Consider the following 17,900-nt stretch of genomic DNA (forward strand, 5'->3'; position numbering starts at 1 on the left):
GCGGGTCAATTTCCACCAAGTCAGGATCTAATGATGGAAACCTAGAGAAAATTCTACTAAATGCGGCTGTTATATTTTCAATTAAGATTTATAATCAGTACAATTTACTACTTGATATCAAAATAATATAAACTCGTACTAAGAGTACAGATTGCAATTTTCAAACGAACAAACATTTCAACTTTATGTTAGTAGAGAACATTCGTATAGAAAACTTTTTACAAATACTTCTTGCAATACATCGTGACCTAGGCTTCATAAAAGAACTCACTTAGTGTTATTGTGTATAAAAGAAAAACCTAATAATATACAAGTATAAAAAAAACTAATAATTTGTACTAATAGACGGGTATGGCTACATCCTGGTAATTTAAAAAAAAAATATTTCTTGTTTTGATATCGAATTCAAATCATCCTTTTTTGAAGGGTGAAAATCATCCAATGACTTCTCTCGCCTTGGGCGAGGCGAGAGGGAGTGTCAGACTCTTACTGACTAAAAATCGCCCTGTATCTTCTCCTGCTTTTTGAGCCGGAGCCTCGGTAACCTGCTAGGCAGTCCGCATCAAATTCATATCAACCTAGGAATTAGGTTTAAGCACACAAACATTTCGTACGTTGAGTCATGTTGGTTGAATTCAAAGTAATTAATTTTATTTAGGTAGCTATGTGACAGAAATTCAATATAAAACTATTTTTTTTTTTTATAGTATAAACCTGTAAACGAGTAGATGATCACTTGATGATAAGCAATTACCAATGGCTATAGACACCCGTAACACTAGAGGCGTTACAAGTGCGTGGACATGTTTTTAGCTTTAATTTATTAAACGCTGTAAAAAAATATTTTTGCATCCAAAGGATAGACAAATATTTGCACAATGGGTAAGTCAACCGTTTCACCAGTCATAAATAATAATGAGGACAACTGTTTATAAAATATTGTGTTCAATACCAAACAAACCCAGTAAGTACCACTTGCTCTACAATTGTAAAAAAATAATAATAATAGTGTTAGTGACCATGTCAGTTCAAAAACTTATATTGTAAAAAAAAATATTACTTATACATATTATATTTTTTTCTTTTTATCAAATTTTTTTAACCTAATAATTATTTTTTTTCGTTTTTCCATCACTTCTATTAAAATATAAATCGTAAAAACCACCACAAATTTATAGAAAAAAAGAACCCAATATTAAAATTAATAACTACCTACTTATACACGAAACACCAATTAACAACCTATCAATAAAACTTTTGAGAAAAACACCTACAGCGTACATTCAAAATGCACCTTGATGATAGTAGAGTAGCCGAACCAAAAAAAAAGTGCAACTCAGCTCTGAAGTAGGAGTGTGAGCAAAAGGAAAAAAAGTCCAACTTTTGCCTAAAGCAAACCGGTCTATAACCAACTTCGCTCTAGTGCATTTGATTGCTTGAAGGTAATGAAGGTCAGGAATTCGCCAGATGCCAACCGACTGCCGAGCAGAGCGCACGTCTCTCGCCGCTCCGCAGAAAAAAAAAACTTTTACGCGTCAAAAATAAACGGTACAACTTTATTTTTAAAGAGAAATTCACAAAAAATTGTTGTTGAAGTTTGAAAAAATTGTTTTTTAAAGTTTTCCTGTGGCTGTTTTGTGTTTTATAAAGTTTCGAGTCAGAGTAGAAAGTAACATTGCATTGACAAGAATCCAAGTGGTCTGGTCTCATGTGTAGTGTAGTGTGTGTTATAAACCAAGGAAGTTCAAACCGTTTTGGTAAGTTTACAAAAATATCTTTTACTCATTTTATCTTTTACCATTTTTTTCTTTAAGTTGTTTTTCTTTTACATTGCGTTGGTTGATTGACCTAGCACGAGGTCTCTAGTTCGATTACCGAGTGAAACTATTGCTAAGTCTTCCGATTCTGTTTAGTAAATTGTGTTTGGTGTTTCTTTTACTGTTTATTTCATCGAATCGACTGAGATTAAAGTCTGAAGTTCAATTTTTGAGTTGACACACAGTGGTTCAATATTAATAAGATTAAAATTGCAAACTTAAAAAATTGCAACTAGTTTTTTTTAGATACTTTTTACTTCTTTATCACAATGCAACTAATTGCATAATAACCGAAAGAGTCAGTGCACTTACTACTTACTAAATGCTCTACTGTCTATACCCAATATAAAAAGATGATAAAAAAAACATAATATTACGTAGCTCAATCAACTTTTTAATCCTCATAAAACAACCTTTTTGAGCAGCTTTTGTAGCCTAGACTAATGATGCAGAGTCTATTTATAGCCTGATTGATAGTATTACATTATTATAGGTACTAGAGAATTTAACTTAATTATCTTTCGCTTACTTAATAGAAGCCGTAGGAAACTTAAGTTAATTTTAGGTATTATAGTGAATTGGTATTTTGTTGTAGAAAAATAGCAATGTCACGCCTTTTATCCCCAAAGGGGTAAGTAGAGGTCTACATTATGGCAATGAATATGGACTGTAATAATTTATTTACAACAACTGATCATTGCTTTGTAAAGAATACGTGTACAATTATTAATGATAGAGTGAGTTGGTATAGTATAAATAAGAGATAAGCAAAAGTGAATTTTAAAGTCATTTACTTTTAGAGTCCTTATTTAAACTTCCTCCTTGTTTGACATACACTGGTGTTGGTAGCAACAAACAAACATAAAAAAGTGTTTTCAAAATCGTCAAATATAAAACAAAAACTTTTTCAAGACATACTCTATTAGACAAATGACATAGACAGCATAGAAATTATGCAGGCAGCAACATAGATATAAAAAGCATGAGAATTAAAAAGTGAATAGAAAGCCAATCCCAAAAAATTATGTCAAATTGTATGTCATAGCATATTTCAAGAACAAATATTAACTTTTCTATTCAATTGATTTGACTAGTGTTTATTTTACCTTAAGCATTAAGGATCCACATTGAGACTTCATGTTCAAAAAATGCTGTTGTGTCCATTCCGTCAACGAAATCAAAAGAATTAAATAAGATATGGGAAATAAGTATTGCAAATATGACTTGAAATTCTCTACACGAGTTTTTTTTTTGACGAGTGCGAATTATCCAGTTTCTTCTTCCGCCTTGGGCGAGGCGAGAGTGTCAGACTCTTACTGACTAAAAACCACCCTGTTCCTACTCCTGCTTTGAATCGAAGCCCCGGTAATGCCCCAGTATACGTTGTTCGCATTCTACATGTTACTTAAAAGTATTATCTGTAAAAAAAATAATTGAATTTAAATAAGATTACGATATGAGCAGTACTTTTACATTAATCTACACTTAAATGATAAGGTTTTAGTGTGATTCATTCATAATTTAGGTGGTATTATTTTGTTTTGTTTTCATTTAGAAAGTACCACTGTGCATTTGATGTTGCAGTACTTATAAGAGAGTGACAGAGGCTCCGTCTCGAAAAGCAGTAGTAGGAACGGGGTAGTTTTTAGTCAGTAAGTGTCTAACACTCACTCTTACCTTATCCAAGGCAGAATAAAATTGATGACCTCTCACTAAAAAGTATTACGAGAGCAATTATTATTGACCGATTTCTTGAGCTATTGGTCATAAGCACGCCTGTCGAACATGGGGTCTCTTATTCATATTTTGTTGTATAAATGATTATAACACAGAACATGGAATTGTGTCCAGCGTTTGACAATAAACTAATCCTGTATTATATGGGACTCATAATCGTTTCAAAAGTGCGTAATTTAGGATTAAGTTAAAGTCAATACAAATAAATGTTTTGACTTTGATTTTAAAATTGGTGACAAATATGTGTTACTTTTTTATCTATGCACTTAAAAACCGGGATTTAAATATGTAGAAAATTTACGAAAATTCAATGTTGTGATAAACATCCTATGCAAATCATAAGACAAAGCCGTGCACAAATATTATTATAAATTAATTTAAATAGAAACTGCATAATTAACTATTTTTGTACACTAAAACATAACAAACCATAAATTATTATTAGAAAATGACGTAGGAATACCAACTTGACAACAATATTTGAAATCTGTATGCATAATTCGAAATTTAAAATGGACGGTCAAGAAACTAGTTCTAGGTTCACATCTATTATCTCAATAATGATTAAAAAAAGTACATTCCATTCTGTCATTTGTATGTTTTTTTGTTTAAATGATTAGTTTATTGAAAATAGGTATTTAAAACGCCAAAAAAGCCTGCACTTTTTATTATTCTGGTTTCATCAATTTAAAAATAAATTGTTGTTAAAAATTGCATTGTTTTATGCAATATCTTATTTTTATAGACTGTCTCGTTGATTAATTAGCCACGATCATGACTGCCGAATAGGTCTAGGTTTTTCGAAAAGTGTCCGTAATAGATAAAATGGAATTTAGTATTAGAACTATACTCTATAATATAACTAAGTAGCTATTCCATTGTAAAACAATTAAGATAGGCCGCATCATCGCTCATCATCAGGGAGCTATTGGTCTGACACTGACTAAATCCTGATACGAAAACAATACGCGTGACGCTATGTCACAATATGTATGACCCCATCGGGGGAAAAACTTAAAAAATAAATTAATACAAACGAAAAATCTTCCATCAAAATTCGACCTTTCTTTACAATAAGACATAAGAAGGAAATCTTAAGTCCCATCTTAAGATACTTTTTTAAAAGTAACAATGAAAACCTTGTACCCTGAAAAAATATGCAAAAAAAAAATATAAGATTTTTTTCAAGAGTACTCAGTACTAAGTAACAATATGGTTCTTGAGAACGGATGTCCTCATATACATGTCCCAGATACAGTATGGAGATCACTCATATGACTTAAACGAAACCACAAGTATTACTAGTCCATTGAAGCATAATACAACTAAACATTTCAACGAAAGCCGAAAGTAAAAAAAATAAATTTTCAAATAAATTCAACTAAATTAATCAAGTATTAATTAATGTTGTATGAACAGCTTCATGTTCCTTGATCACAGAAGAGCTGTAATGTTGTAGGTTGTCTAGTAATGTTACGGACATGTGGTGCGGCTGTTGAAATGCCGTATTTGCAAAGAGAAAAATGCCCTTTTTGGTTTACTTACTGGGCCTATTTCGCTCACTTTATCAGCCAAGATGATAGCAAATATGTGGTTTAAATTAATTCTCCCGAAAGAAGTCTCCCCATACGGTATACCACTTTTAGTACAAACGTGTTTGTGCTAACTAGTCACACCTATGACTACTAAAACAATTTTAGCTTTAGCTCAAACCGCAAATAAAACTTGCGACCTCCTGATTAATTAACACAAACATCTTTATCAAATAGACGAACAAAATCTTACAAAAAAAAATAAAATAAATACAGAATGACATAAACTTTCAACGATTTCATTACGTACTGGCCGGTAAACAGTAATTCCAATTTCAAACTTGAATATCGAACTCTAGCCTTGACCGTTTGCATTAAAAATACAAACTTGTCAAATACAGTTGACAGTGGCGCTAGTGGACCATGCAATGTACCCTTTATAAGGCAAAGGGAATATTTTTACCACCATGTTTACTTCAACGAAAAGTTCAGTGAATATTACAAAACGCATATTTTAATAAACCACTAAATGTTTTACTTTAATGTTATGCCTTATAAAGGGTTAAAAATTGTTATTTTAGTTCAAGTTTTTAGTAGTTCCAATTTTATCCGTATGTAAGTATGTAAGTTGGTCCTACTTGATGTGACGTCATTTATGTCACATTTTTATTTATTGAGGTTTTTAAACTTCACCTGTGTGTGGTGCACCTTGCGATTGGTCGGTCGGGTTTCTGACGTCACGCTGTCAGCCGGTGATCAAGCAAGTAGAACTTGTTGGTGCTGCGTTTGCATTCAATATTTTTGTAGCGACTTTTCGTTATTTTTAAACTTTCAAGTTTCTGTGAATTCTGGATCACAAATTCGAATACTAAAGTAAAAATAACATCTTTGAAAACTTAGTAAAAATCGACAAGTCTTTAAAATTTATATATAGTAGTCGCTTTAGATAAAAAACTGACATTGAAAAAAAGGCCAGGAGGAAAACATATTGGAACTTATTAAGCTAGATCTCTTATTCTAAGTAAACAATAGTGAAGGTTTTCAATTATAAACAAAAAATCACGGTTTACTCACGTAAATTAATAAAGAGTTCCTCTGTGACTCGAAACTAGTAGCGCTTTTCTCCATTAGTTTACGTGAGTAAACCGTGATTTTAAGTTATATCATAAATATATAAGGTTTTCAATTTAAAATTACCAATTATAAGTCATGTGTATATTAAACTGTACTTAATCTCTATCAAGATGAAAACAATGAAACTATTCAAAAATAAACACCGAATAGTGCGTGAATCGGGATTAGGATTTATTACCAATGTACGAGTATGTCTTAGGCCTTGACCAACATGCAAAAATGCGCAATGAAGTTATCATCACTCACAATTTGGTAAACATTAAGATCCTTGACTTAATGGACCTTCGCGATAAGATACTGCATGTATAGGTACATATTTATCAGATTATTGATGATAGTCTAATTTTTTCACATGATTTTGCGTATTATAATGACCTTGACGGTAAAATCCTTGTGACAGTACACAGTATTTCACTTAAGGACGGTACAATATTAGTACCTACAATTTCCGTCTCGACCGGAGTGATACCACGGCCTCACAGAAAACCGACGTGAAATAACGCTTGCGTTGTGTGAGTGAGGTTATCAGAGGCCCAATTACCACCCTTCCCAATCCCCGATTCCCCAATGATACTTGGATTCCTAAACCCCAAAAGGCCGGCAGCGTACTTGAAACGCCACTGGTGTTTCAAGTGTCCATGGGCGGCGGCGATTGCTTACCATCAGGTGATCCGTCTGCTAGTATACAGGCCAGTTACAATTTCAGATCTCATAAAAGGATCTCATCTCGGTAAACATGCTGGTTTTAAACTAATTGATTAAATAAATTTTAAGTAAAATCCTCCAGAAAAACCATAAATATTAAGGCCTACGTGTTTTTGGAACCTGAACAAATACTCAAGAATGTGTTTGTGAATCTAAAACATTTGCTAAATCATATATAACTGGAAATACATACAATACAATATTTATTTTCCTTAATAAACTGGATTATTACCTATTCATAAAACTAATAATAAAGGTTTAATAATGTTTTAATAGTAGTGTTATTGACTGTCCATTTCCTTTTAGATAATACTGAATGCTGAACCGTGTTCAGTGCTGATAAGGCTCAATATTAAATCGTATCAGATGTGATGTGATGAGTTGCATTTTTATTCTTTATTTTGAGTAAAATGTAAACAGTTTGCAATTTAAACATAACATTTGTCATCCACATTTTTCTCATTGGCTTCCTACCTTAGGAACTGTCGGAGCTGCGGACTACCTAGCGGGTTTACCGGGGCTCCGGCTCGAAAAGCAGGAATAGGAACGGGTGGTTATTAGTCAGTGAGAGTCTGACATTTCCTCACGCCTCGCTTAAGGTTGGAGAAGTGAAGTAATTATATGACATTTTTGCTTGAAAAAAGTAAGCGTCGTATGTATATGTCGCCAAATCATCACCGTCTTGCTGTGGTTGTCAAATAGCTAATCTATTAGTTTAACATTTGACAGAAATCGGGCAGCAGCGCTCTCTGATAAACCTGAACATGTAAACTCGCACTTGACAAATAAGGATATTATGTCAAACCCTCTTATGTACAGGAGGCTCATAGTCCAACATGTGATAGTCATATTTTAAACTGTTGATAATAATAATTACTCTGAAACTCTGACCTCCCTCGACCTCTAGCAAATTAATCAAAAATCACGTAGAAAGCAAATAATTATGATAAATGGCAATTATGAAATTGACAATGACCCGCTAATATGATTTATTGGCCAACGTTTTCTTTAATTGTCATGAAATTGTTTTTAATTAGGCCTTTTGTAAGACCTACCAGGGCCATAACTTGGTCTGTGTTCAGTTAGTCATTGTGGGAGCAGGACAACAATATACTTGGGTATAAAGAGTGAAAAGGACAAAGTTTTGCTTGACTATGTTTTCTAGATAGTCATTGATAGATTTCTTTATTAGATTAGTCCTACGTGACTTCCTAAAGTCTAATGAATAGAAATATTAATGTATAGACTTGATATTATAAGTTATGACGTAATCTTCCAAATGGCAGTGACAATCCAATCCACATTGATTTTTCTCTCCATTCGTTAGTATAGTGATTAAATGACATTTGTCTAGAGAGGAAGAATAGAGAGGAATATATTACTGGTTAGGGTATTCTTATCTTCAAAGCAATTGAAGGAACGGGATGGATATTAGTCACCCGATCTAGAGCTGCGGAAAACTTAACAAGTTAACCTCTGGCTCAAAGCAGGAGCAGGAACGGGGTGGTTTTTAGTCAGTAAGAGACTGACACTTCCTCTCCCCTCATCCAAGGCAGGAGAAGATATTGGATGTTTTTTGCCCCTTCAAAAAGGTATTCTTCTCTTATTATTATTCTCTCTTCAAAACGAGTGATTCTTCTATTTTCCTCTTATCTTTTAGAAGAAAATCATCTCCATCATTTCACAAAAAAAAAACAAGCATGTACAATGACGTATCTACGTACAGTTTGTTTAAAAAAACATGTCCCTCAAACAACAATAATTACTTAAGGAATCTTGGTCAAGCCATTCAAATATCCTTTAGCCAAGTGAAAGTCCAAACAGTACAAAGACTGAATGTATCCAAAAACTATGACACACTAACTTAACCAATTAGCCTAATGAGATAATAAGGTGTCAAGTAACAGTTAAGTATTGTTTGCTAACTTAAGTTAGAAAAAAAACTTCACACATTAAAGTATAATCATATTTGCATGGTCTCGTAATAATGAGTCTTTGAGTCATTTTTGCCAATTTGAATCGGTCTTGTGTCTAATTTTAATGTGTTGTTTTGGTCGTTAAAAACTGTTAATGTGTTGATTTGATTCTTGACTTCGTTTTTTTTTTTCGACAATTTTATGTATGTAAACGAGAGGTAGGGATATGCTATGTAGCTACGCTACGAAGATGTTATAGCTCAGCTGTGAAGCTATGTGACCGTTTCCACTGATACTAAGGTATGTAGTTGTGCGAGGAACATCCGCAGCTCCAGTAGCTGTGCGAGGTATCGATAATAGAAAAGGATAGTACACACCCATAGCATGCATCTTTCCATATAGAAAATATACCTTAACTGAGTCCGTTTGCACCAGTGCTAAGTTATGTGTACCAATGAAATTGATTGTTGGAAGCTAAACGCATCCACAACAGCTGATGGAAAATCAGCCTTGAACTGTTAACAAAACTTAATAAAATATAGGAAATACTTTAGACAGGCAAACGTTCTGTCTGATCTTTTTTCTTAACTATTATTAATTAAATAAATTAACCTTCAACCGACGAGCATGCATGAAAAGACTGATGACTGTTGATAAAGCGAAAGAGGTGTGTAATAATCATAGCAATTGGCGTTCCATTGTCTCTGCCTACCCCCATGGGAGACAAGTGTGAGGTTATCTATACTAATATTATAAAGCTGAAGAGTTTGTTTGTTTGTTTGAACGCGCTAATCTCCAGAACTACTGGTTCGATTTGAATAATTCTTTTTGTGTTGAATAGTGCATTTATCGAGGAAGGCTATAGGCTATAAAACATCATGCTAGGACCAATAGGAGCCAAGCCCCAGGGTGGGTGAAACCGCGCGGAAGTAGCTAGTGTAGATATATATCGACAGTTAAAAGGAAATAGGATATAAGCGACATTTTGGTCAAAAATGAGTTTATTATGCTACCCCACGTAATTTTTTCCGCTCTTTCGAATGCGCTTACTTTCATGGCTCTACGATGATATTTTTGACGTTTATACCCTAGCAAAAAAAATCATTTTCCTAGTATTCTTTCGACGACCGACGAGTTTAAACGGCTCTCCTGAACATTTCATTTATTGTCGCTTATACCCTATTTCCTTTTTAACCGTCGATATGCATGTCTTTTTTCCTAACATCACGTAATTCTTATTCACCATCTGTAATAATGAACTTGGCGCATCAGTACAAAACAATTGCCTCTCGGAAGTCAGTAGAACGGTCAAGGCAGACCATGCATATTCACGAACAGATACACATAGGTAGTAATCTTACATTGTTTTACATAAACGGTACTTTGAAATGAACTTTTTGAAGGTAATTTGAATATTTTTGCCGAGAATTTGTTTCTTCGTAACGGACTTAGATTTGGTTGGTATTGTTTTGTTATATAATATAGTTTTTTTAACACTACTAGAGTTATGAAAAAATACAAATTTTAAGATATTTTTACAAAATAACACTTTTACACGTCAATCTTTGAAATAACTAGATGAGGCTGGATGGATGTTTGCGCGATTATCTCGCATTTGGCTGAACAAATTTTGATGCAGTTTTCAACATAGTATTTTACAGACTTAGGAGAAGGTTTTAGGTATAGTATCCGTCTTACAAAAAATGGAGGTTCATACTTTAACACGTGTTTAACGTATCGTCGACGATCAGTTTGCGTTTAATGTCGGTTTATTTTAAACGTACCTAATTTTAGAATTATTATTTAAACCATATAGGAACTAAAGAACACGAAACATCACTCCGAAAAACATGCAAAAATCTACTGACGGAAAAAACAAATGAACAGAAATTCTACATTTACCTACAACCGTACTCATCTTCCTATTTATTCGTATAGCACATAGCTATGTTAATTCAATATCCGTATTTAAAAACAATATAAATATAAGAATGACTAACATTTTTCAGTCACGATCTGGGAGCTACGCTTGAGGTCAAGAAGACTTGAGATGTTTAGTGCGAGGCATCGCGTCATTGAAATTTTTATCAAGATAATTTATAAGAAGCTGCCTCGTTGGTCGAGTGGTCGCAAGTGAGACTGCCGGACAAGGGGTCCCGGGTTTGATTTCGCGGGTCAAGCAAAGTATTGCTGGAGTTTTTTCGGTGGTTTTTCAAAAATTTTGATGGAGTTTCTGGCTCGTTCTTTTCCATAGGAATCTACTGGCTGACAGACAGACGTTGTTAATATTATTATAATATTTGCTATGACGTTCAAAAGTGCCTTCCTGGTTTATTTGAAATAAACAATTTTAACTTTGACATTGATTTCTCAGTAGTAGCACGGAGTTTGGAATTGTGGCAATAGGCTCACCCAATATTACATGGGACTTAGAACACAAATGATGAGAAGTGGGTGTACAATGTACATTGTATGTATAGCGGCATGACATGCCATAATGTTCACCTCTGCCTACTCTTCGAGGATAAAAGGCGTGACGTTGCGTAGTAATTATAAGAATCTAGGTATTGTCTACGACTTTGCTGACACTAAATCAGTCGATTTATCGTGACCTATGTTTATTTTAGGTTTTCCCCCTTTCAAAGTATACATGCTTTGTCATCTCTTCGTTCATGTTTAGATTTGTTATACTGTGATATTTGATTGTAGTCTGCGCAATCTAAGAGGTCACCTCTGACGTTTGTCAGTCTGTGGATCGTTATAAATTGTTATGAACATCTTGGAGCGTCCACTTAAATAATGTCATTCATAATATTAATTCATTACTTTTATTAGAACTTATTACGGGATATTTACCATGTTTATTAATTTTGATGAGTTATTTCCCGTAATAAGTTCTAATAATAGTGTTAGTGACCATGTCAGTTTAAAAACTTAATTCATTACTTCTTTACTCATCATACACTTTCATAAGGGATATCATTTATAAGCATCATATTTACCTTTGTATTATAGAAATGCATTTAAATAGACGAATTATCTAGAGAATACTATTCTAAAACTACAAATTAAAACTTTGATTTTCTACATTCCAACAAGTAAATATGTTGTAGAGCTATTTAGGAGACATTTGACCAAATTCTCATTCTCAACTAGTGTTACATACAAGGCATAGTTTTAAAAGAAATTACCCAAATATTTCGTAGAAAGCGCGTATCTAGTACTATCAATGACGGATTGATTATTGTAATATCTAATCTGTTTCCTAGAAACATATCAACATTTTGTCTTTTAGATTTAAATGTACGATAGTTCCAATGAAATTCTTATCAAATATGTATGAATTTCCTTATTATATGGATTTTGTAATTATTATGCCTAGTGTTTAGTAACTAGGTGGTCTGACTGGTCTAGTCGACTCCTTTTTGTTTCTTTACGAGCAATTTTTCGAATATAATATTCATATATACATACATAAACTTACACTTTTATATAAGTATGGGAGAGCCATGCTTCGGCACGAATGGACCGGCGCGAAAGAAACTGACGTAAAATAACCTTGTATGGTGTTTCGTTGTGTGGGAAAGGTTATCGGAGGCCCAATTACCCCCTTTCCAATCTTCCCAATCCAACGGGGATTAACAGCCCAATTTTGACAACTTAAATTTTCTCAAGCAGTTTGGAAGAATCCATAGAGCACTACCGATTACTTACTAATATTTTATTATGCTTACTTCATTCTTTTTAAAAAAACAAGAAACGTGTTATGTCCATAATAATACTTTGCTCGATCCTTGGGTCTTTGCTCATTCAGGGCCTTAATAGTGACCTCTAAACTAAAGTACTTACTTATTTTAATTTTAATATTTTCAAAAATACCTTATTTATGAAACTACCGTTATTTTGAAGGCTTTCTTTAAAACGTTAAAATACAATTGACGTAATAAATATCGATTTACAATACCGTGGTAGTTGCGTCTTCGTACGGAAATGATTTGATATTATTAGATACTTATTATAAAGGTCAAATTGCTTTGAATCCTTCGCTTAATTTTCTAGTGTTGTGACGCTAATTTGCTACTTCAGTTCACGCGATTATGATCGTTTTTGGTTTGTTTTTAGGGGCTATTTTTGTGTGAGTTGGGTTGGAAAGGTTTATTGATATTTGTTGAATCATTTGATTGGTACTTAACGCCTACTTGGTAATGTGTTTTTGCTATAGACTCCTAGGCTTGGGTTCACAATACAATTCATTTGTGATTCCTAGTGTATTGTAGTAAGATATATTGAGTACTATTTCCAGCCTACACTGTTATTTTATTAACACTGGCTTTGTTATTGCTTGGAGCCCTGACTATCCACTATTGAACTATGAATCTCTTCTATAAAAGAGGGTTTGACATGCTCTTCAGGCCGTGATCACAATGTAAATGGTTTAGTTGTATCAGAACAGCCGCATCGAGCAAGCATGGCGATTAATGCTCAAACCTTTTCCGTGCGAGAAGTGGCGTTATACGCTGATGATGATGATAAGAGAACGTCCGGTGTCTGTCAAATGTATAGTCCTTAAAACAGCTCTTAAAACACCCACGGAAATATTTTGTATTCTATCGGCACAACCTGGCAAATAGCTATACCTAAATCCCAACTTGCTTGCTTGAGTGGTGCCGATTGCTAACCACCAGGTGCTCAGTCTACTAGAGCGATGTTTTTTCTTAAGGGTGTAAAATCTCCCAATGCCTTCCTTCCTGCTTCTTCCTGTCTTGGACGAGGCCAGATGGAGTATCAGACTCTTATTGACTATAAACCACCCCGTTTCAACACCTGATTTAGCCACAAAGCCCTGATAACCCGCAAGGCAGTCCGCTACTCAAAGAGCGATGTTTCAAAAATGTATTGGCACTTTGATAAATATAAACTTAAAACATTTTCATAAGACTACAATCTAATGCCTAACGCACGTAACGTTGAAATTAGGCCATTGGTTAGTTTACGATTGTAGGAGTAGATAAGGTTATATCAGCCACAAGTTGTGCCCTAATTTCTACGCTACACATTTTATTACTGCCTACATTATTCGATTTGTCACACTTTTGGTGCTTTGCGTTCAAACACGCACGTGTGCCGTCTACACGCGTACTGTGGTATGATTGAATAATATTGCCGTGTGGGGTTAAAGTACTTTTATGGGTACAGTCGACTCTCATTAATTTAAACTTTCGATAATTCCAACCGCTCTATAATTCGAAGGTATCATGATGTCTCTAGGAAATCTCTTAATTTGATGTTTTGATATAAATCAATACATTTTTATACACTTGGTAATTCGAACGCACGCATCGAACAGCTTCAGCTTCACGGATAGACAGACTGACAGATTATTATTTGTACATCTTTATTTGTTGACGTTTCAAAAGTTTAATTGTAATAAATGGTTTGACTTTGACTTTAATTGCTTTAAGCTTTTTCTATAAAATATTACTACTGTTAGCCAGAAGACTTCCACTGTTGAACTAAGGCCCTCTTAGATCTCTGCGAACGACAAGCCACCACCTGCATTCATAAATTTAATGCTATAACCGATAATTGAAAAAAATCCATTAATATACCATGCCAAGGAAACATACCCGGGTATTTACCCCAAAACTCCTAACAAGGCTCGTTTTCCACGACAGTGAACTCAGCAACTATTAGCTATAAAATCGTGAAAAATAACAACAGCTCCACATATTGGCCCAAATAAATATTGGCTCCAACATCACTCCTCCAACGTATAAACGGTGTAACAAAAAGGGGGTATACATATCAAGTGCACGGTTTCTAGACAACATAACAAACGATACGGGAAGGGTTTTTAAACTCATGTTTTCATGGAACGAAGTTATGAAGTGACCCCTGTAGTGTTGTGACACGTTTGTATGATTTAAAATCAAGAACCATGCGACACCAAGTATTTGGTACCAATTTTTTTAACGTATTTTAAGCTGAAACTTTGTGTAGAGATTCTATTCAACCTGTATTCTTCAGTGCTTCTTGATGTATATGGGTATTTTGTTACACGCTGTATATGCAGCTTGAAAATAATCACCCCAACATTGGAACCAATGTTTATTTACTAGCAACATTGGACCTGGTATTGGAGCCAATGTTTTGGCCAATATGCTATTATACCTCAATGTTTGTCGGGACGGGAATGGATGTTCCTGTTACGACATGTTTTCGTGAAATCCCTGATTGCCATGGCAACCGTGTAAACAGATCAATAGTCCTGATGGATTCGCCAGGCTAGACTATCCTTTTATGTCTAGTTAGAAAGCTAGAAGTCTGTTTGATAGAAACACTATATTCATTTCTCATACATAAGGGTTCGAAACTTACCAACGGCAAGTACCAATGGGATACTTTTTCCGAGTTATATGTACTTTCTAAGACTGAAATCGCCAACCCGCATTAAACAAATTATGATGATTAATGCTTAAACCTTCTCACTGTAAGAAGAGGCCTTTGGTCAGCACTGTCCATTTATAGGCTGTATTGATGATATTGAATATGTTCATACATTAACCGCCATTCTCAGGGTCATTTTAATGGTCACTTTACCCTATCATTAGCAATTGTTTTGAAAAATAAACACAACACACATTTCATAAAATCACACCTTTTCGGACCGAAAACTCATTAATATTGGAACTTAAGACAAGATATTTACCAATATAGGTACATGGTTTCTGACCATGTCAGTTTAAAAACTTATATCGACAACTCATTATTATTTTTATTAAATCTAACGTAACGTCCACTAGGCTTTAAATAAAAAATAATTGTGAACTTTTTACAGTCTTCCCCAATAACCAAAACAATTTCGCTCACAGACAAACTGACATCAAAATACGGCATTCGATGTTACGGTGTCAGTATTGACCATTCAACGTTGGCCATCTCAACTAAATGACCAGTCACGTTCATTTTGACCCAGTTCCGTTAAAAATAAACTATAAAGTAAGTGAGAATTTAATTAATGTATCGATACTTCGGTTGTGCCTATTTCGCGTCTAGACCGTTTAAAATTTTTCGTGTTACGGTTTATTGAGATTTGTTTCTTTTTTTTTCGTCTGCCTCTGCCTTTTCTGACTGCCGAGTTCGTCGAGTGGTTGCTAGTGTGACTGCCGGATAAGGGGTCTCGGGTTCGATTCCCGGGTCGGGCAAAGTATTAGTGGGTATTTCACTTTTAAAAAAAATCTCAGTGGTAGAACGGAGTTTGGAAATGTGTTTAGTATATGGCAATAGGCTCACCACTTATTACATGGGACTTAAAGTACGAACGGTGAAAAGTTAGTGTCCATTGTATAGTAGCATTACGTGCCGTAATGTACACCTCTGCCTAGCCTTTTCGGGAATAAAAGGCGTGACGTTGCATTACAGTTTTATTTGGTATTTTTGCTATGTTGGTTTCAGTGCTGAGATGTATGAATTAGTTTAAATTTTTGTCTTGTGTGGTGTAGTTAGACTTCTGATTTCGTAATTCTTAATGACTTGAAGTCTTTAGAATCGTACTCTAAGTAATGATATTTAGCCAAACTAGTAGTTAATAGGTCACGAGACAGCACTTACAAGCACTTAACTAACGTCAGTCAATCAATAAGTATACTTATTTCAATGACATTAAAAACATTTTAGCACTGTATTATAAAATTCAAAAAACTATTCTACAAAAAGTAAAAAAAAAACATCGATGCCTCGTTTAACATCTCATCTGCTACTGGCATAAAATAGTTAGCACTGGCACGAAATACTTAAGTGTGGGAGAGCCATGCTTCGGCACGAATGGGCCGGCTCGACTGGAGTGATACCACGGCCTCATAGAAAACCGACGTGAAACAAGGCTTGCGTTGTGTGAGTGAGGTTACCGGAGGCCCAATTATCCCCCTTCCCAATCTTCCCAATCCCCGATTCCCCACAACCCACACTTCACAACACTCAAAAGGCCGGCAACGCACTTGTAACGCCTCTGGTGTTTCGAGTGTCCATAGGCGGCGGCGATCGCTTACCATCAGGTAATCCGTCTGCTCGTTTACCGGTTTATACCATGACAAAATTAAAATTCTGACAACAATCGGTGAACAACGGTTGCGTTGCAAAGACATCATAATTAACTTTCAAACAGCTCAATTAGGTGTTAATAAGGTAAGAAACGGTTTGTGCCGCTATTGTGTAATATTTTCACGACCAGTTGTTCTTAAAACCTTTTGAACTAGTGAACTATAAGGTTTTATTTTTAATATGTCGTAAGATCTGATACACAAGTACTTTTAATTGTATTATTTTCTTTTTAATGACTGCCTTTTGGGTAGAAATAATTATGATAATATCAGTGGTTAATTCCCGTTTTGACTAAAGGATTATTGAGATTTTTCAGCCAAATGACTAATTTTTTGTTTTTCTGGAATTCATCATAAACTACAAGGGGTCTCGGGTTCGATTCCCGGGTCGGGCAAAGTATTACTGAGCGTTTTTTTGTTTTCTCAGTAGTAACATGGAGTCTGGAATTGTGCAATAATATTATAACATTGACTTTAAACTATCCTATCAAGGTTAAAAAATAAAACAAAAGTATGAATTACTCTCGAAAACATATATATTATTACCTAAGATTTTTTATGAAACCTAATCTAGATTTTTATGGCTGTGACCTTTCTAAATTAAATTTAAAAAAATACATTCCAAAATTCCTGTTTGTCTTATTATTAATAGTGTTTTTAATAAGACTTAGCTACCAGTTGCTGCACGTGCCTTTTTGTTTTTGTTCGCTTAGAAAGTAATAAGAAATCTATGAAACTACATTTTTTTTTTTCGAGAATTGTGTAATAATATATACTTGGCTTAATATAAAATAATAATCTTAGTCTAATGCCAAAGCACTTAAAAGTCTCTCTATGTATGAAATGTGATCTATCTCAATGCCAAATTTCATTTAAATCCGTTCAGACGTTTTGGTTATTTTTTATGGTATAAGCCAGTAAACTAGCATACGGATCACCTGATGTTAAGCAATCACAGCC

At 34.3% G+C, this 17,900-nt stretch overlaps 1 protein-coding gene across 1 annotated transcript in view; it reads left to right on the forward strand.

Annotated features, from left to right (window-relative positions):
• Positions 1-1,464: 1,464 nt before the first annotated feature.
• The window catches only part of LOC118279218 (uncharacterized), a 121,566-nt gene continuing 105,130 nt past the window's right edge, over positions 1,465-17,900 (forward strand). The window contains 1 exon segment of the mRNA XM_050698287.1: positions 1,465-1,757. The gene's annotated coding sequence lies outside the window, so the exon portion shown is untranslated.

This window comes from Spodoptera frugiperda, chromosome 14 (genome assembly GCF_023101765.2).
Source record: "Spodoptera frugiperda isolate SF20-4 chromosome 14, AGI-APGP_CSIRO_Sfru_2.0, whole genome shotgun sequence".
Taxonomy (NCBI): Eukaryota; Metazoa; Arthropoda; class Insecta; order Lepidoptera; family Noctuidae; genus Spodoptera; species Spodoptera frugiperda.